Source organism: Sander lucioperca, chromosome 10 (assembly GCF_008315115.2).
Source record: "Sander lucioperca isolate FBNREF2018 chromosome 10, SLUC_FBN_1.2, whole genome shotgun sequence".
NCBI classification, from domain to species: domain Eukaryota; kingdom Metazoa; phylum Chordata; class Actinopteri; order Perciformes; family Percidae; genus Sander; species Sander lucioperca.
Genome location: NC_050182.1, coordinates 10,968,470 through 10,987,296, shown reverse-complemented (window position 1 = coordinate 10,987,296; position 18,827 = coordinate 10,968,470). Strand labels below are relative to the sequence as shown.

General features: G+C 42.0%; 1 protein-coding gene across 5 annotated transcripts in view; it reads right to left on the bottom strand.

Moving 5' to 3' along the window:
• Nucleotides 1-18,827, bottom strand: part of sema6e (sema domain, transmembrane domain (TM), and cytoplasmic domain, (semaphorin) 6E) — a 182,648-nt gene that overhangs the window by 105,836 nt on the left and 57,985 nt on the right. For all 5 annotated transcript variants that reach the window (XM_036006021.1, XM_036006024.1, XM_036006025.1 and 2 more), the window contains one exon: nucleotides 9,636-9,825. The gene's annotated coding sequence lies outside the window, so the exon portion shown is untranslated. The remainder of the gene's footprint in view (nucleotides 1-9,635; nucleotides 9,826-18,827) is intronic.

Genomic DNA, 18,827 nt, shown 5'->3' with positions numbered 1-18,827 from the left:
ATAATAATAATAATAATAATAATAATAATAATAATAATAATAATAATAATAATAATAATAATAATAGGAAAGCGATGGGACAAACGGGTCCATCTATAATGGGGCTAGATACTGGCGTGAGCGTGCTGTTGAGCCTGGGTGGTGGTGTCATTAAGTGTGTGTACGTGATAAATGCACTCTGCTTGTCGGATTTGAGATTCTCATTAGTCCGTGTTCAGGAGGAGACCTGGGGCCATTACTCTCGTGGCTGCCTTGACAAGAGGCTGAATGCGTCTGTGTATAAGAGCGAGAGAGAGAGAGTGCGCGCTTCTGTTGGGATGCTTGTATACATAAGGGCATTTCAGATGATGTATCGTGCCCTCTGGCAGACCTAGTCAAAGGTCTTCAGTTCTCATGCAACAGCTGTATTGATCACATGTCTTGGTAGTCTCAATACCATTTAACAGGCATGATTTAGTGTTTCTGACTGGGAAATGTTGACGTCACGATTGATACATCTGAATTTTGAGTTTACGTAATGCAAGCTTGTTGGTAGCCATTGCTGTGTATAAAGCCATCTGATATGTATGCCAACTGTATAAGGGTTGAATCATTTAGAATTGATGGATCCAGATTGTTGTTATTGTTATTTATTCCAGGTTTAAATTGTTGTCATATTATTTAAGTAAAAGCAGAGTAGGGATTTCCAGCAAAATTCCACATACTTCCAAGGTGCATGAAGAAAGGAGCACATCTGAAAAGGTCAAAACTCCAGCAACACGTGACTAGTATTTAAGTAAGAAAAAGTAAAATTAAAAGCCGTAAGAAAAGAAAAGACGATGACCGCAAAAAAACTTTCAGCAAATGTAGGCAACCAGTTGCTACCATTATGTGTTTTTGGTGCAATATGACACCAAAAGTGAAAATCAAAAACGCCATCTTCTTACATACTACAGTAAATGCTCCGTCACGCTAGTTGCTGCTTTGACAAACATTTTGCTGCATCACTGCTGCCTTTTGCAAAATTCAGCACCTGCTGGTTTGCCATATTGTAAGTATTATACATGCTACACATGTATGATGTATACATGCTGATGTAGACAGAAGTGTAAACAGCACTTTCATGGGGTGATAAGCGGGCACAATGTTTCTGAAAGTCCAACTAAAATCACATTCAGTCATAGCTTTTTGTAGTCAAAAATAATTTTAGCATGTTTTTTTTTTAAATGAATTATTGAGTCCCAACTTCACCTGCATGTTAAATGAGTTACTTTATTAAATGCCTGATTCATCAAGCTGTGCGTTTTAAGACAGTGACCAACAGACCACTTTCCTATGTTGCAGTAATGATAAATCTTAACCTTAAACTGAACGGACACCCACACCACAACAATCCTTTCAGCCTCTCTGCCAAGTTCTTATGCAGCCAGCCATTTTTTTTTTTGTACAGTTCTCCACTGAACTGTGGCTGTGGCAGCCAGGACGTTAGTGTGACACAAAGCCTCTACAGGAGAAACACAAGGACACATGCTGGGCGACATAAGCACTGTGTGAAAACACATTTTTAAGCTGCCTGTGTCTCTGACAGACACAATGGAGGCACGGCATGTTTACATGTGTGATAGCAAAGGGACGTACAGAGGAAACATATTCCTTTATTCGCTGGTGCTAAATGACAGTATGTCATGTCACATTTTTCAAAAAGGTTCCTTTCATTTGCAGAGAGGATGGAGGAGGAGGTAGCCGTCAGGCCTGCCTGCCTGCCTGCCTCAGTGGCTGTAACGGTCGTCTGGACGTCTGGCCTAATCAATACTCAGAGACGAGCATCTGCCTGGGTCTCCAGTTACTGTACCTCTGTCCTCATGGCCTTCTCAGACAGCCATGTGCTGCTGGATCACATCGGCAGCGGGGCTTATCACGGAACAGCACAGGAAATGTGATGCCGTGTAGGGCGGGCGCTGACACTTTAATTTGTCACTGGTGATAGGGTTTTGTCAAACTATTCCTGGAGTTCATCAGCCACCTGGCCTTATTTGCTCACTCCGCAGATGACTTTTCAGCCCTCTTGAGAAATGCTCCGCCACAATGACCTTGATGCTAAATCGCTGCATATTTTTCATCATGTACGAGCCTCTGCAGAGCGGGCACCATGCTGTCCTTTGGTTCAAGACTGCAGAATGCGCTGGGTACTGATGAACCTGTATAAGAGGTATACAAAATGATCCGCTTTCAATAATTGACACCATCACTATGCCTCAAAAAGAACAGCAATGGTTATTCAGAGAGCTGTAAAATCTAGCAAGAAAAAAACCCACACAAACTTAAAAGCCAAGCTGAGATACAAGCTTTCGGGCAAGTCTACGAAGATTGGAGAGGCGGAATAATAAATAGAAAGGTAAACAGAGATACAGGTAGTCAGAAAGATTGGAGCTCTAGGGAAAGTCTCTGGTATATTTAACGGACTGCTATAACTGTAAAGTTTCGGAGAAATCTGTACATGCTAATTAAAGCAAAAGCTAAAAAAAAAATCAGTACTGTATCCAGAGAGACAATGATAGGGTTTGCAGGTTACACCAAAGGAATACATTTGCATAATTTGTGAAGCTTTAGTGCTTAGAAATACATATTTACACTGTATATTTATATAGTACCTTGGTTTGTTAAGTTTATTTGTTTTTGACATGAAGACATTTATCAGCAGCGGAGTTTTAAATGCTGGTCATTATGCCTTTTAAGGTAACACTTGTATCTGGAGCAAAATCAACGTATATGTGGAGCTGCAATTTGATCTTAAAAACATTTCATACGAAAGCAAACGAAAGCAAAGAAAAGCACTTTGCCTTGATGCTAAACCGCGCGTGACGACAACTTATCGTTTTGATGTTTGCTTATGTAAAGTGTTTGACAAAGCATCATAGCGCACACCCAAGACCCAGAAACACTTACTCTCTTCAATGTACACTGTTGAACGTTTTTGGTGCCTTGAATTTATTTTTCCTTAGTTGCCTGATTCAAAATCAAAACAAATGTGTTTTTAAAAAGGACATGCAAAAGAGACCAAGATTCCATTTTAGCAGAATTAAAGGAAACGGAAAGGCTTTAAAAAACAACAACACTGTAAACATATGTAAACCGTCTACAGCCCTGCGGGGGCACACTAAAAGACTGGTATCTTGAAGCAGGTGCTGACATATTTACAACTAAAATAATACAACACTGTTACTGCCTTGCTGATGTGTTACCTTGTAGGGTGTATATACTAGAGTGCTGATCGGGCCGCATTTTTCTGTCCGAGGCCGGCCCTCGTCTGACAGAGCAGTAACCGAACCCGGCCCGAGCCTGACAGGCATTAAGATATTTCTGTCCGACCCCGACCCGAGCCAGACGCAGTTAAAATCTCGTTTAGTGACACATACGTTTGTTTGTGTGGAAAGCACGCTTTTATTAAGCAACTGTAGGAAGGCATTCGGAAATGTCAACAGATGAGCGTATCAGTGCACACGGGGGAACAAGCGCACCTATATAATAAGCCATTTTAAATTTAAAATGTTCAATGCCTTATTGCGCTGATGTGCCCGAGCCCGACTCCGAACATCATTTCTAAATATCTGTCCGAACCCGGCCCGGCCCGTCGGGTCCTGACGGGCTCAGTTCGGGTATCCATCCTCTAGTATATATACGTTTATTCTTGCTCTTAAGAAATTCAGAGGCTGCTATGAAGCTTCAGCAGTCTGAGTTAGACGAATAAAGTGTATATTTTGTTTTAGGATTTTTGAAAAATTGTAAACCTATTCTTTAACAAATGCGTTTCACTGTATAACAACTCACTGGTGGCATTCACAAATGAGGCTTTTCTCTGGAAGAGATTCACTTTAATCTCTGTGATTTAATTTCCTCACTTCTGTCTCAGTGATTTGGTATTGCAGATGTCTTCTCTCTGTGCTTAAGCCCTTTGGCCATATGCTGTTGCCGCCCGGACCATGACACAAAGGGCTTTTAATCAGTCTTCTCAATGAAGGAGCACATTCTGTCATTAAAAACACTGGAGGCTTGCTTGAGCCTCTCCCTTCCAAGTCTTTTGACTCTAGCTTGGCCTCAGATTGCTACATCTATTGCTGCCTTGCAAAATGCATTCTTATACTGTCCACAGCACAATTCTTCTCTCTCGGTTTGGGTAAAGTGAGTACATTTTTGTGCAAGACTGTCCCGTTCTGTTGCGCTCAAATTGTTTCTGAATAAATCCTATTGGAGACCAACCAAACACGCTTGAAATCAAGTAAATAGTAACTGAACCTGTAGCCTGCAATTATGTTCAGGCATGTGGTTTAGACTACAGTAGAAAAAGGGCTAATGTGATGTTACAAATAACCTATAGCAACTGTTTTTATAATCTTATCTAAAGCTAATTTGTGGCAGAAAGAATATCCGTGTCCACCTCGGTTTTGGCCTCTTTCAGTTTGGCAAGCCCGTGCAGCGGGCTGTGCAAACAGCCAAAAGCTAAAAAATAAAGATCCTGTTCCATCTCAAGCAGCCATTTTGGATCCCAGCCCAGTGTCCAAACAGATCAATTTTAATGTGCACAGGAGTTATCTGAAGGGTAAAAATGACCGAACTTTAATGGGCAAATATACGAGGTTTATTATAATTGAATGAATTTGGGTTTTGGCCCTCAAAGTAAACATTATTCAATAGCATAGAACATTACCATAAATTAAGCCTAATTTGAGACCCACTCTAAAATAAGATTCACTATTTTGTGACCTTTACGTGTTGTTTAAGACAAAAATGTATTAAACGATTGGCCCTTTGCTCATTTAAAAATTGTAATTATAAACAACCTGGAGTCGGCTTTGGAGGGCTTCCTGACTTTCACTCAACTTGAAGCGATTCCACCCTCATTATCCACATTTACTAAATGTTTCAAACCGGAGCACAGGGATGCCACTGTTTAGGGATGGGAGGATTGAGGTTAAAGTAAAGCACCCATCAACAGCACCTGAATCTTATTCCTGACACAGATGTTTAGGCTGAGTGCTGTGCTGTAGGGGCTGCAGCCGTGTTTGCTGACATTGTAGAAGCAGTTATCCTCTTTTGGAGGGATTTCTTACCCATTACAGGGAGATGATTTATTTAAACTCAGCTGCAGATTTGTTTTTGCACTCCACGTTCTGGGAGCTTTTCTGTTTCCGTATGAATGTGGCAAATATAAACACTAGTCCTGGTTATGGGGAGCGAGGCCTGCAGATTGTTTTGTGCTGACAGTGAAAGAGCTGTTATCACAAAGCGAGGGCCGTTTTTCTCCTCGCAGCTTGCTGTCTGTGTTCGAGCGTGGACACGCAATCACATTTGTGTGTGTTCTTGTAACAAACTGGCTCCTTTCCAGCAGCTCTGATGTCTAATAGCGTGTGGACAACTCATAAAACATTGCATGCTGTGGGAGTTTTTTTTTTTTTTTTGCTACGCTGGCGTGTTTGACTAGCCCCAAGAAGTTGCATCACTTCAGCTTTCCCACGTGAGGATAATTAGCCGCTGATGAACATGAAAGTCAGCAGAAAGTTTCTTTGAAATCCAAATAGAAGCCTGAAAGAGGAAAAGTCGATATGGTTCTTTCTGGAATTATAAAGCTCATCAGATCACTGTTAAATACCAGCAAAATGGGGATCAATATAAAAACAGTTATTTTCACAGCTTAAGAAAATGCTGAAAAGGGTTCATACCATTTGAGAATTTTGATTATGCGTTTTCTCAGGTTTTCTTCATGTATCTTTTATGATTTCTCTGAGGTGCTAAGGGAGCATCACAACTCCCACACAGATGACTCTGCAGATCCCCACCAGGAAGGCAGGGAATACATCACATCTGCTGATCGATATCCCCTGCTTAGGGCTCGCAGGTTCACTGAATATTAAGCAACCGTGGGAAAGTTATCCTGTCACGTTCCAGGTGAGGAGAGCTAAATCCAGAAATTATCCCATTGTCCCACCCACAGAACAAACGCCGGTTTTTAATGAAAAGAGAAAAGGATCCATTAATAAACCCCTTTCATTTAACAACCTGTATTTTTATGATTAACTCCGACTAGGCAGATTGGTGCTCTCTGTTCTTACTCTATAAAAGAGTTGGTGATGTTCACTTAAGAGAGCTATTCGTTAAGCTACAAACAGAAGCTATCATGGCTCAGTATTCACAAACACAGCAATTACATTAAGAGTGATGTGGCAACTTGAAACCCGTTGGTTGCATTTTTAATACACCAACATCTGTGTTGCTTTACTGAGGCAGCCAACAGACATTAAGAACAAATGTCTCGGCCAAACCTTGCAAGCTTGGCTTTGACCACTTTGTATGTCAGATATTCTTCCACTTTGGAAAACAACAGGAGGGTTTTTATACTAGTTATACAAGCCACACAGAGTCAAATATGAGACTCTTCAGTTTAAACGGTGTTACTGTTAGCATTGTGAAATGAAGCACAGTGTCTTCAATGAACTGCAGTCGGACCAAATTTAACTGGAGATAGTGAAGTGGGCATGAGGGTGTTTCCAATTTACATATCCATACATCTTTATATCAACATCGACAATTTTCATTTATCTAGATTTGATCTTATTCATTCAAATTAGATCTTATCTAGTTGACAACAGATTTAAAATCCAGGTCTTGAGGGGATGTCTTGCTTATTTGCCTGGTCAACAATTCAATGTAATGCAGTTCAGTGTGGTTTTTCCCACTTAATCATACCATTTCATACACTTTATTAAATGTGAGAAAACTGAAACTTATTACCATGACATCCATAGAGGTCCAATTATCACCGTATCGCTGAGCTGGTGTTGCTGTTGAGCTAAGCTTGTAAACTGTTTTGTGTTCCCGCATTAGGACAAATCTCAGCAAGCTCACATTTATCAACCTGCCCAGTGAATCTTTCTGGCAAAGGCTCAAGAGATCCAACATTAGCGAGTGAAGCACTTTCTGTTTGCTGCCCTTTTAGAAAGTTTGTCAACTCCTGTGAGCCAAGATACTGTTTCCTGTTACAGCCACACATGATTTAAGCGAAGATGGATGTATTTTTATTTTTTTTTAATCCCTGCTCAACCCAGCTGTAAAGAAAACCCAATTGGGGAACATTTCCCCCTCCCTGGGAAACAGTCTAATGAGCGATGCCAGTCCTGTCAGACAAACTACGATCTTACCAGAAGTCACGTTGCAATGAAAAACACCCATGGGGATTTTAGTCAAGCTGTAGCAAAGTCTCATGGGTAAACATTGGTAAGACAACAGCTCTGTGAATTGAACAGCCTGCTTACAGTACATGCGCAGCCTGCTGACATGTACAGTACATCAGTGATGGTATGCGTCTCTATAGTAGGCTGTGTGTCGCGGCTCCCAGAGTCCCACCAGCCTACCATTAGTCTGAGCTCTGTCTCTCTGTCAAAATCCCTCAGCATCCCTTGGCCCCTCCAAGCAGAGAGCCTCTGACAGTTCGCAAGCGCCTCCGCTGCACACATCATTGATACTAACAGGGACGGACGGCTGGTGTAGGGTGGCATGTGTGTCACGAGTTTGCTGCGGTGTGTGTATCTGTGTGTGTGTTTGTGCATATGGGGTAACCAAAGTCAAGATTACACAAGTGGAGCATGTGTGGTTGCTGTGCGGCACGGAGATCAATTCCTGTCGCTGCAGCAAATGGCATGACAACCAGTCTCCTCCCCATCACCATCTGCCTCCTCTGTGCCAATTTGTAACAGCACATCCAAGTGTGGCCTTGCCCTCATTTAACATTGAGCGGGAGCACAACTCCGGGAGGACCAGGAGGAAGAAAAGGAAAGAAGGAGAGAATAAGGGTACTGACAAAGACCGCAGCTCTCGGGGCCAACAGTGAGAGGGGTCAATTGGAGTTTATAGGAGGGCAAAGACAAGAAACATACACAGGGGGCGTCCTAGTGACCCAGCTGGCTCAGATACAAACTACATACCTGTAACACCCTGGATTTAAATCTAGACCGGGACCTTGATCACATGTCTCCTCTCTCTGCCAAATCTTTCCTGTGTGAGCTTTTTATGCAAAAGGCTGAAATATCAAAAGTATTAATAAAAAAATAAAAAGAAAATAAAAAAAAATGAAAATAATAAAACAAACTGAGACAGCTGCATTCTCAGTGTGGCCCTGACTTGGAGAAATGTTTCCTCAATTTGGTAGCTGAAAACACAGGTGCCAAAAGTAGGTCCGTTTCAACAGGTGGTGGGGTGTAGAACAGGGTTAATGTGTTGTAAAAAAAACAAAACATGAAAAATACTTCATAAAACTTACAAAGAAGTTACTTGTAAGTGGCTATCAATCACATCATGCAGTTATGAGAGTTTAATTCAGTACATTTGCTTGTAAATGTGTGCAAATGAAGACAGAGGGCAGGGTTTACCAAGAGCTTCCTGATGTTTTTGTTTGGCATGCAAATTTCTTTTTTTGTTTTTTTCATGTTAAGAATGTGGGCCATGAACAAATGTTCATGCATCCAAAACATGCAGCAAACTTATGGTTAAAAAATTCAGTACAATTCCACTTATGGTGGCACACAGTGCCAGTATTGTCAAGTGAGTGGGTGACAAGCTATGAAAGCAATGCCACTCAGTCTCTGTCTGCCTCCGTCTCTCCCTCTCTCACATTTTTGGCACAATACCACCTCTATTCAACTCGGCGGTCTGATCATGTTTCACGCCTGTGCACCCGCATTGACTGCTGTTCTGTCCCATTTCACCCCCTTTGATGTGTCTTTGTGTCATCAGTAATGACAGGCAGAAAATGGCTGTCCGCATCGGGGCCCTCGTGCCACCGCAATGCCAGCGATTCAGTTCAACACCTCGTTCTTATTTCCTCAACCTTCTAACCACACCGTCATGTATTGTTTCCCTGCTGTCAGCAGAGAGCGATGCAAAAGTGGTGGGACTCTATTCACCTTGATTGACGCACGATACTCTACAATGGCCCTGTGTCGCACATGTGCACGGCCGGCCAAAAAAAGGGATCACAGTACAATAGTGCCGCTTTGAAAGAGATAGCCCCGACGTGAACATTCGCACTGTCAAATCGCTGCAAATAAGAGCTCATGGGGACAATGCTAGCCCCAGAAAAACAATGCGTTTGTGTTGCAGAAAGTATGTTTACGTGTCTATTTGTCTACTTGGGTGTGTGAGGCAGAGCTGTGACTGAAAGATCGAGAGTCTTTGTGCCGCTTTGGAAAAACACTTGAAAATCATGACCTGCATGGCTTATACAATCCAGACAGTGGCAGACAGTTCTCTCCCCGTTATTGTGGGCCAATCTGAGCCTCACAGGATGTGAACTTGGTTTTACAGCACATAAATATGTCATTATTTCCTGCATTCATCTTAACAACCCACAGTATTGTGTGTTTTTTTTTAATTGGGAAATGTATACAGTCTGGGACATTGCTGGAGTTGCATTGATTGTCTCTGTCAGACGAACACTGGTAGTATTCTGAGATACTGTATTGATCCTTGATTGAGAAGGCTAGTGTTTTTGCTTTCCCCAAAACCACAATAAGGTCAAAGCTCAAAATAGCTAAAATTGGTGATATGTATGGTGTGTACAATGCAAAAACAACAAACAAAAAAACAGGAAACATAATTGAACTTACAGAGAGGTTTTGTCACGTCCAACGATCCACTAGTCTTTAGCCCCTCGCACTTCTCTCAGGAAGTGACCTCAGCAGGGCGGGGTCTTGGAGGCGGGGTTTTGAAGATGGGGCGGTTAGTGGGGTGTCAGGGGTTGAAACCCCCTTTTGAGGTTCTACCTCTAGGAAAGTCTTCAGGTCTTCAACAAACTTCCTGTGAGAGCAAACACAAGAAGAAAAAAAACCATGAGAATGGACAACAACACAAGAGAAACAGCTGCACTGCAAACACACTGCTGAAAAACCTCAGGGGGTTTGTCTCTTTTGCTTAAAACGGGGACGCTGACCCTCAGAGCCCCCATGGAGAGGGGCTCCATCTCCTCTTGGTGTAATCTTCTCAGTAACTCTGCTGTCATAACATCACAGCTAACACAAGCAGAGAGGCCATAAATAGAGCCAGATGTTACAGGCCCAAACATGGCGACGATAGGAAAAGGGCCAAGGAGTTTTGTGGTTCTGGAAGACTACAAGATTTGCTTAAATGGGTTTTTCCTTGGCGAATACAGGTATGTTCAGACAGATAGCATGAGAAAAATGTGTTTTTGGAACATTATGGCATGTAGCCATGAACCTGAAAATGAGCCTAAAAGGTCTCCTTTAAGTGAACTTATGCTAAAACATATACAAATATATAAAAGTGTGCGTCCAAGTCTATATACTTAAAGCAAATACAGTAATGAGTTGATTATTCAGTTCTGTCCAAACCTCTGCCTACACTCTTTGTTTGAGACCAAATACAAAATCTGTTTTAATAATTGACAATATGGAGGTAATATTATGTGAGTACCAGGACTTGTGTACCTTAGGATGTCTGCTGCAAAGAATAGCAATGCTCAAAAAAGAAAGCGCATGAAAAGCTTCATAGCCAGGTATCAGTGTGCAGGTAAACCTACAACTTCATTTACAGTTATCTTGGGTGACGCCAGCATCATCCATGTTTTTTGTTTTTGTTTTTCCAGGTGACTTCTCATCATTCATCATGTTTGCTGGTATCCTTTTTCCCCACCAAAAAATATTTCTATTCCAAACTTTCATTAGCCTGAAGCTCGTTTCTGCTCTCAGGAGACTCATTCATGCAGCACAGCTGGGGTTTACACTCATTAGCTCACCTCGCCAACTGTATACTGTCATCATTTACCCAGCTTCCCCACAGAAAAAAAACACAATCAACACTGAAGACAATTCATGAATGATGAACTTCCTGCAAATCGATTCTTGCAAGTTCTGCAACCCCCAAACACACACAAAGGTGGTCTCTGATGACGAGTGGTGACTAATGGCCAGTGGCCCATGGATGTTCTGTAACTAAGCTTACCTCCTACACAGATTTCTTCACCCACACACATACACCTATGGGGGTGTGTGTGTGTGTGACCGTAGAGTGATTCCTCATATCCTCAGCCATGGATAAAGCATGCCCAGCTCCCTGACTCACCCGCAGAGCGCGTAGCAGATGAGCTGCATTGCTTTCCCAATCCCTCCTGAATGAGGCAGCTGACTGCAGCTGCCGTGAGCTCAACGCCACCGCTGACTCCCATCGCTGCTTCATAAAGCCACTGAAGGCCTGTAAATACTTAACCACCCCAGCCTTCTGCAAATTAAGCAGAGCGGTGTGACAGCCCTGGCATGCTTGCTGATGGTGACTTAACCTGTGTGGTGTAAAGACGGCAGTGCTATAGTCAGAATGCGTGGCTGGTTAGTGGAAAGGTTATGGCCGCCATACCAACTTAGTCATGGGGAGTGGCCTGGTGTGGTGATGAGAGTGATGTCACCTCTGAAATTGTATTTAAAAGATGACTAAACCCCATTACACGCAACTTCTGACCACTTACTTCCACCTTCCCACACATCAGTCACATTGTGGACAGGCCGCAGCTGCTTCTCTTGTCAAAAATCACCACCATCAATAGGGCTGGGTGATAAGGTCCAAATCAGTATCACACTCTTAATAGGAATGTTTTTTTCAAAGGAGACAGCTACAGATGGGTGAAAAATGTAAGCAAAATACAAGAGTGGCTTAGGCAACGTCCACATGTACCAAAACAATCTTTTTTTCCCCCCTCCGTCTTCCCTGGCATCGTTTCAAGAATATTTGCGTCCAAACAGATCCATTTGTAAATGACTCAACACGCTACTTCATATTCCAGGCCTACAGGTGGCGCTGTTTCTGCTACAGAAATTCACCAAAAACGGAGAAAAAGAGGCGGAGAAAAAGAGGCGGAGAAGAAGAGGCGGAGAAGAGCCGGAGCATGCGCATAAAGCTTGCGCGCTGTATACAAACAGACCGTAGAAGAAGAAACCAAACACAAGAAGAAGACGACGAAAATGGCTAGTGCAAGGAAACCAGAATCGTTTGTGGGGAACACAAGCATGTAGTCTGCCGTTGTTGTTGTTATGGAGACGTCGTCGCGGGATAAGAGGTCGAAGGCTAGAGGTCGAGGGGTGTGGCGATGACATCATTGATACGCAAGTATGCGGCTTCGCCGTCCAAACGAAGACGCAAGGGCGGCGTTTTCGAATTTTTTTCACCCTGGGACCAGGTTTCAAAAAAGTGCGTCTTCAGGCAGTGTGTTTACAGGATTCGTTTGGACGGTTGGCCAAAATGATGCAAAACGTGCGTTTACACCAAAAAGCGTTTCCGTGTGGATGGCCCCTCAGTAGTCAAGAAGAGCTTTAAATGTGCTGTGCCTTAGATTCTACAGTCTCTGAACTCTGCTGGAGGGATGATGATTCCTTTCATGCTGATCAAGCCAATCAATGACCTCTTGTGCCTTATATGGAAACATCTGAATTTGTAGTACTCTACTCATTTATTTAGGTTTTCCTTAAGTTGCCATCTGTCTGTACACGTAGGGCTGCAACAAAGGAATGTTTTTTTCCCATATTGATTACCTGAAGATTATTTTCTCGATTAATCCATACAGTTTGGTCTGTAAAAATGTCAGAAAATTATAATAAATTAGTTTCCCAAAGCCCCAGGTGACATATTTGAAATGCCTGTTTTATCCAACCAACAGCCCAAAATGAAGCGATTCAGTTACAGATCAATCAATCGTCAAATAGTTGATAATTAGGGAGGCAAGATCATGAAATTCTTGGCCAAAAATAACAATTTGGCCAATAGTCGATACAGATGTTTGCTGTTTCTCCTTTTGTGACAGGGAAACAAAGGAATATTTATTATAAAAAAGAACTAAACTGTTTCAAAACAAATCTGTTCATTACAGATATGCACTAATTCATCAATTTATTAAACAACCTGTATGAAACAACCTATAATATATCCTTTTCTCACATGAAAAATAACTGCTTCAAAAGCCCTTTTAGCCTGCTATACAAATGTTACCTAGCTACTCAATGACAATAATATTTCTGTACTTAGGCTACATAACCACAAAATAACATTTTGTTAAACAGAAATTAAATGCAAAAGTAAAAGCCATTGCAAAGCAATGCATATTACTATATTATCCTTGGAATGTAATTGGGCCAATACCAATGTTCTGTCGATAAATTAGTGCATCCCTATAAAAAACTAGTGGTGTTAGGGACCATAGTTGACCCGTGGTCCGTACGGATTAGTACGGATTAACACTCACGGTTCGGAATGCATGTGAACCGCCGATCAATTGCAAAGTTTAACCATAATAATAGTGTGAAATAAATGTTTACTGTCGCTGTTACTTAAAGTAGGCCGATAAATCTCTATAATAATAATAATAATAATAATAATAATAATAATAATAATAATAATAATACATTTTATTTGGCAGACGCCTTTCTAAATACACAAGGACATCTTACATGTTTAAAAGGCATAAAAGAAGGAAATAGATTAAAATACATTTAGTTTCATAGTGATACATTTTACAAAATAGACATCTGAAAAGCAGTAAAAAAAAAAGTGTGTCGGAAGGGTTTCTATGGCGATGAAGTACTATGAAGATTTAAAGATTAAAAGCTTTCTTAAAAAGGTATGGAGGTTGCCGTGAAAAGATACAGGCAACACAATTTTCTGTTCACATGAACAGCGCATGTTAAAATCCAGTGCTAATATGACACCGGTGCCCGGTATCTACCGGACGTAATAGCAACACTGATTTCGGTGCCTCATTTCGGTGCTCTCTGATGCTCCGAAACAGACGTTAGAGGCAACAAAAGCATCGCTGCATGTCACATTAGTTAACACTAACATTACACTTGGCAGCAGGTAACGTTGATGTTAGCTAGTAGCTGGATTAAACATGGTTAAAATGCTGACAGCTAAACGGTGTAAAAGTGTGACTGTAGGATTGCAACAGCGGGACGTACAACAGTCACCCGCTAAAGCTATGAGCTAAAAGACACAAACTAGCTAGCACTTGGTCACTGCTGTTGTCGGAAAAACAACACAGACGTGAATAAAGGTTGCGTTTACTTAAAACTGGTAAAAACTTGTGGTGCATTCATAGTTATTGTAAAATGCCCTTTTCTCATATTTTTTTGTCGCTTGAAATCATCAATCACAATGTGATCATATCACGGTTAGATTCCACAGAAAGTTGATTGGTTGAATTGTTGCCCAGCCCTGCATGAGCACCAAAGTCATAACCGCATGTCCTCAAAAACAACATGTAGACTGGATAACCCACGTGATTAACAGCCGCTGGCACAAAGGTTATATAAATTAGAGTTAGCACATTCAGTTAAAGAGGACACAGGATGGCCCTGTGTGTGTGGAAGGTAACAGTTAACCATGAGGCAGACGAGATTTTGTTGTTTTGTTCAGCTGTTTTTTCCCCCCCAAGCCTGCACAGAGTAGGTTCCAATATCGATTGTAGCGAATGAGATCAGCTGGTGGGATTGTTATCAGGCACTGTAACTTCAGCTGCTGGGGCTATTATATTTGGTGCTCATATAACGCATGGGAGATGAAGGATAATGTTGCCGTGATTGTTTCATTGCCACACTGCCATTATTGTGCCCCAGTGTTGTGTGGCGTCCTATAATTTCTAATCTCATTTTCTAGAAATAGTCCCCCAGAGAGACCCCCTTACCCCGCCATAATTGTTTTGAGGTGAGCCCCATTAACCAAATGAGCTTTTCGGAGCACATTCTTATTAATGCCACTCGCACGATCCCTCATCTCCTTCAAACATGAGCTTCCCTGCAGACCGCATGCACCACCAAGGCAGCATCACACTTTTAGGATATTCAACTTCCCCCAAGCAAATTTGGCAAAATCCTTCCCTTACCAAAATAACCCTAAAGCCCCTTAAACAGATTCATCCCACACAGACTGACAACACATTTCCCATCTCCACTCCCACTACTCTGGATATTTCCCTATAGGCCTTGCAGTGCTCACTGGGTTGTGGTAGTGATCAATGGCCCCTGGCCACGGGCGTCAGGGGGGCCCTGGGCTCCAGGAATGGAGGTATTAATAATGCAAGGTCCAGGCCTGTCATATCCCCCATTAGCACAGTGGAGGCGGGAGACCTAATGGATGATTGATTACTAATTAGATTAATTGCAGTCTTTTAGAAAAGGAGGAGAATGTAATAGACTGGGGGCCTGACAAGTGTAAGGGGAGAGGAGCCTGGCCGGCTGAAAAATATCCACCAAAAAAAGGACTTTTCAGATTAGGAATCACTCATCTCCGCTCCTCTGAGACGTACAACTCAGGAAAGAATAGCCAGAGTATGTGCAATAAACAAGAATTCAATCAAAGTGCAACCCACTGACTATTAGTTTAAAAATGTCTAGTAAATTGCTCAATTCTCTGCAGGCCTCATTTTACAATGCACCTGCGTACAAAAGAAAACAACTCAGCTGCATTGACCACACTGCTAACTGAAGAAGACAATGTTGTTATTTGCCGTTTTCATTTGAGACAATGTCCCCCTCCCATTCGCACATTTGTGTCTTGTTAGCTATCACTATCTGGAAAACATGACATGACAAGGCCCACTACTCTCCAGTTTTCATGTAATGTGTGTAATGATAGTGTTGCTGAACACAGCCATTTGCTAAAGGGTGCAGAGGTGTGGGGAGATTGAGTTCCACTTAATCTCTGTGTTGTCCTTTGGAGATAAAACTAATAAAAACACACATCAAAGCTGTGGCATACATATTTGAGTCTGAGGGGCAAACTCAATGAAAAGCTGCTGAAAGAATCTGCAAATATCAACAACGTTTCTTCCACAAAATCTGTTTTTTTTTTTGTTCAATCTCAAATGTCTAAGACACTAATTATTGTTGTAACTCAGTTTGGACTGAAATGAGTGTGTCCGGATTCCAGACTGATACTTGCCTGTATTTAAAAATCAATTACTGGCCACTTAGTGTCATTGTATAACCTCCAACATGATAAATGTGATGCAGTTTTGTTTGAGGACATTTATTGCAGAATTGATCAGGACTTAACTGGCAGTCTGTGGGAAGTTGTTCTACTTAATTTCAATTATCCTTGGTTTGAATAACAGTAAACAGTAAAAGTGTCTCTTGGTCAAAACGTTCTTTTGGAACATTTCCATCCTCATATCAAAATGAAACACCAAATACTTTATTAACTCTGGCATTAGGCTTAGACATCACATTCATTCAAGCCCTGTATCAACATCACCGCTGCAATTATTTTTTCAAAATCATGTCTTCATTCCCAACAAGTGGAGAGGCAGGCATGCGTGTATTAGTTTCTGAGTACCAGACTAATTGGCACATTGGTATGGCCACACTCATTACATACACCCACACTCAACATAAATAGCCACACACTTCTGGGGTGATAATGCCTTCCAAATATGGAGCTGCATTATTTGTCTCAGCCTGCCTATACACCATCAGACCAGTGCGAGTCGTATCATGCTCTGCTGACTCTGGCCAACCTCGGGGGGAAAACCAGTCTCAGCGTGCATTGGTATGTTTAGCACAATAACTGTGCCGTTTTCCACTTCTGGAAACAAATGATTTCTGAGAAGCCCGTCAGAGACACAAAATTGGCCCAAATGCAAAAAATACAAAGAAACTCGTCCACATCCATCTCACAGCTCTTACATAAGGTCGTCATCAGAAATGGGAGGTGGAGCGCCAATGATGGGCTTCGCCAACATACAGTGGCGCCTGCTTTTTGAACCACTCATCTAGTGTCCTGAGTCGTAAGGAGACTGGTCGTTATCAGTATCTTGGACAGTGAGATGAGTCTTTACGCTTTTTCTTTGTCACAAATGAGTTCTTGAGGGGCTGTCAGGATGAAGTGCCCAACTTCCCTGTTGGGAGGCAGTTCTGACTCAGTCCCTCATATCTGACAAAGCTGCTCTCTGCTTCACTCTACCGCTTTAGCAGCAAATGTCTAAAGATGGAGCTTGGTTGGACTGCCAACACTGGACTCTGTTGGCACATCATCCCAAAGGGCAATAAAGCCAACACAGCCAGCATTCAGAAACTGCCAAGAGTTGCCGTTGGCCTTTAGATGTCTTAAGGACTGCGATAAGAAACTAAAATCCTGAAAATCCCAAGACAAACTAACAAAACCTAGTTCTTTTGATACTTTTGAAATAAATCAGATTTGATCAACTAAATATATCATCCACCTCAGCTTTCAGTGAGTTAATACTTTGGATTTGGCAACAGGTTCCCAAATCTGACATCATTAATTTAAGTAAAGACCTATACCCAATTGAACGTAATGCCAGATAATCACAATCAGACTCACACGTGCACCCTGTGACCCAGTACTTGCTGGACATTGTTTGTGGTCGATACTGTAAGGTTTGGCTTGCTGTAATATGTGAACTTCCTGAACGCTGTTGTCACTGACATGTACCAACCACAAATAAAGACCATAATCAGTCCATGCTGAATTTACAATAAAGACTAAATGCAAGATCCCACTATACTTATGACTGTTTGTTGACCGAGATCGTCTCTCTGCCTTTAGTTCAGTCTGTCTTGGTCTGTACCTGCTTTCTTTCCTTTCTCCTTCCCTAAGCCCAAGGCTGCCTCCTGCCTCCTCCTCTCACTGCAGTGACTAGATGCTGTGCTAATTGAAAGCGACCCTGACTCGTCCTTTTTGCAAACCGCTCTGGCTGATGCCCCATTGTTTTTCCCTCCGCCGGCGGTTGACAACTGGCCTTTCGGCTGCGGCGCTCTGCGGCGTGAACTCTGGCCTCGCTGTGTTGGCCTCTCGCCTCTCTGCCAACACGGGGCCAGGTCCAAAGCCACACAGAGTGGAAGGAAATTGCAGACATGCACCTTTTCTTCCAGCGGTATGGTTTTTGAATTGAAGGAGAAATTGTTCTGGTGAGATCTGTCCTAGAATAAATGGAGGCAGTCCTGAAGAGGTTAAAAAAAAAAAAAGCATACTTGTTGTTTTGTTGCTTCATGCAAGTCTAACTGATGCATAATACTGTTTACACAATAAAAGAGATCCAAAATTTGAAATTCAATGAAGACGCAAACAATTCCAAGCCATCTCCCCTTGAACATGCTCTGCAAACTCTGAAGGACAAAAGCACAAACGCTAACCTCATAGATGAGCTACAGCTGCAGAGCAGACAACATGATTAGATTCTCCTCATACTTAATTCCTTTATCAAAAAGCAGTGATATTCCACTAAAACAAAACGCTTGTACCTGCAGTGTTTCAATAGAGGTGGGCTGCTCTTATCACCCTCACTGAATAGGACTGGGGCCCATAATGTAATAGCCTAGCAGCGCGCTCATAAATCACCTGAAGAGGCTGCATGCCACAAGCACTGACAATCCCAATCTGCCAACCTGTGTCTTTATTAAAGAGCACATTATACTTTTTCCCCCCAAACTCACTCTGCTATAAACATCCCAACTCATATATTTATGCAAACACAGGGATACAAATACCTTCCTCTGCAGGCACACATACATTTCTCTGGGCTTTTATATACAGAATATTTATGTCTGCGAGAGTAAGACATAGACTGCCATTCTTCTTACATCTTGTCACCCACCCTCTTCACAATAACAGCAATTGTCTCCCGCCTACTGTGACGCAATTTCAATGATCAATTTGGATGTATGAATGTCTTTTAATATTTGATTTGCCTTAGTGAGTCTCTCAGATGTTATTGGCCAAACAGAATACAGTGTGTTGTATCTGTGTATTCATTGGTATGTTGTTTTTCTTCTCTCCGTCCTTTC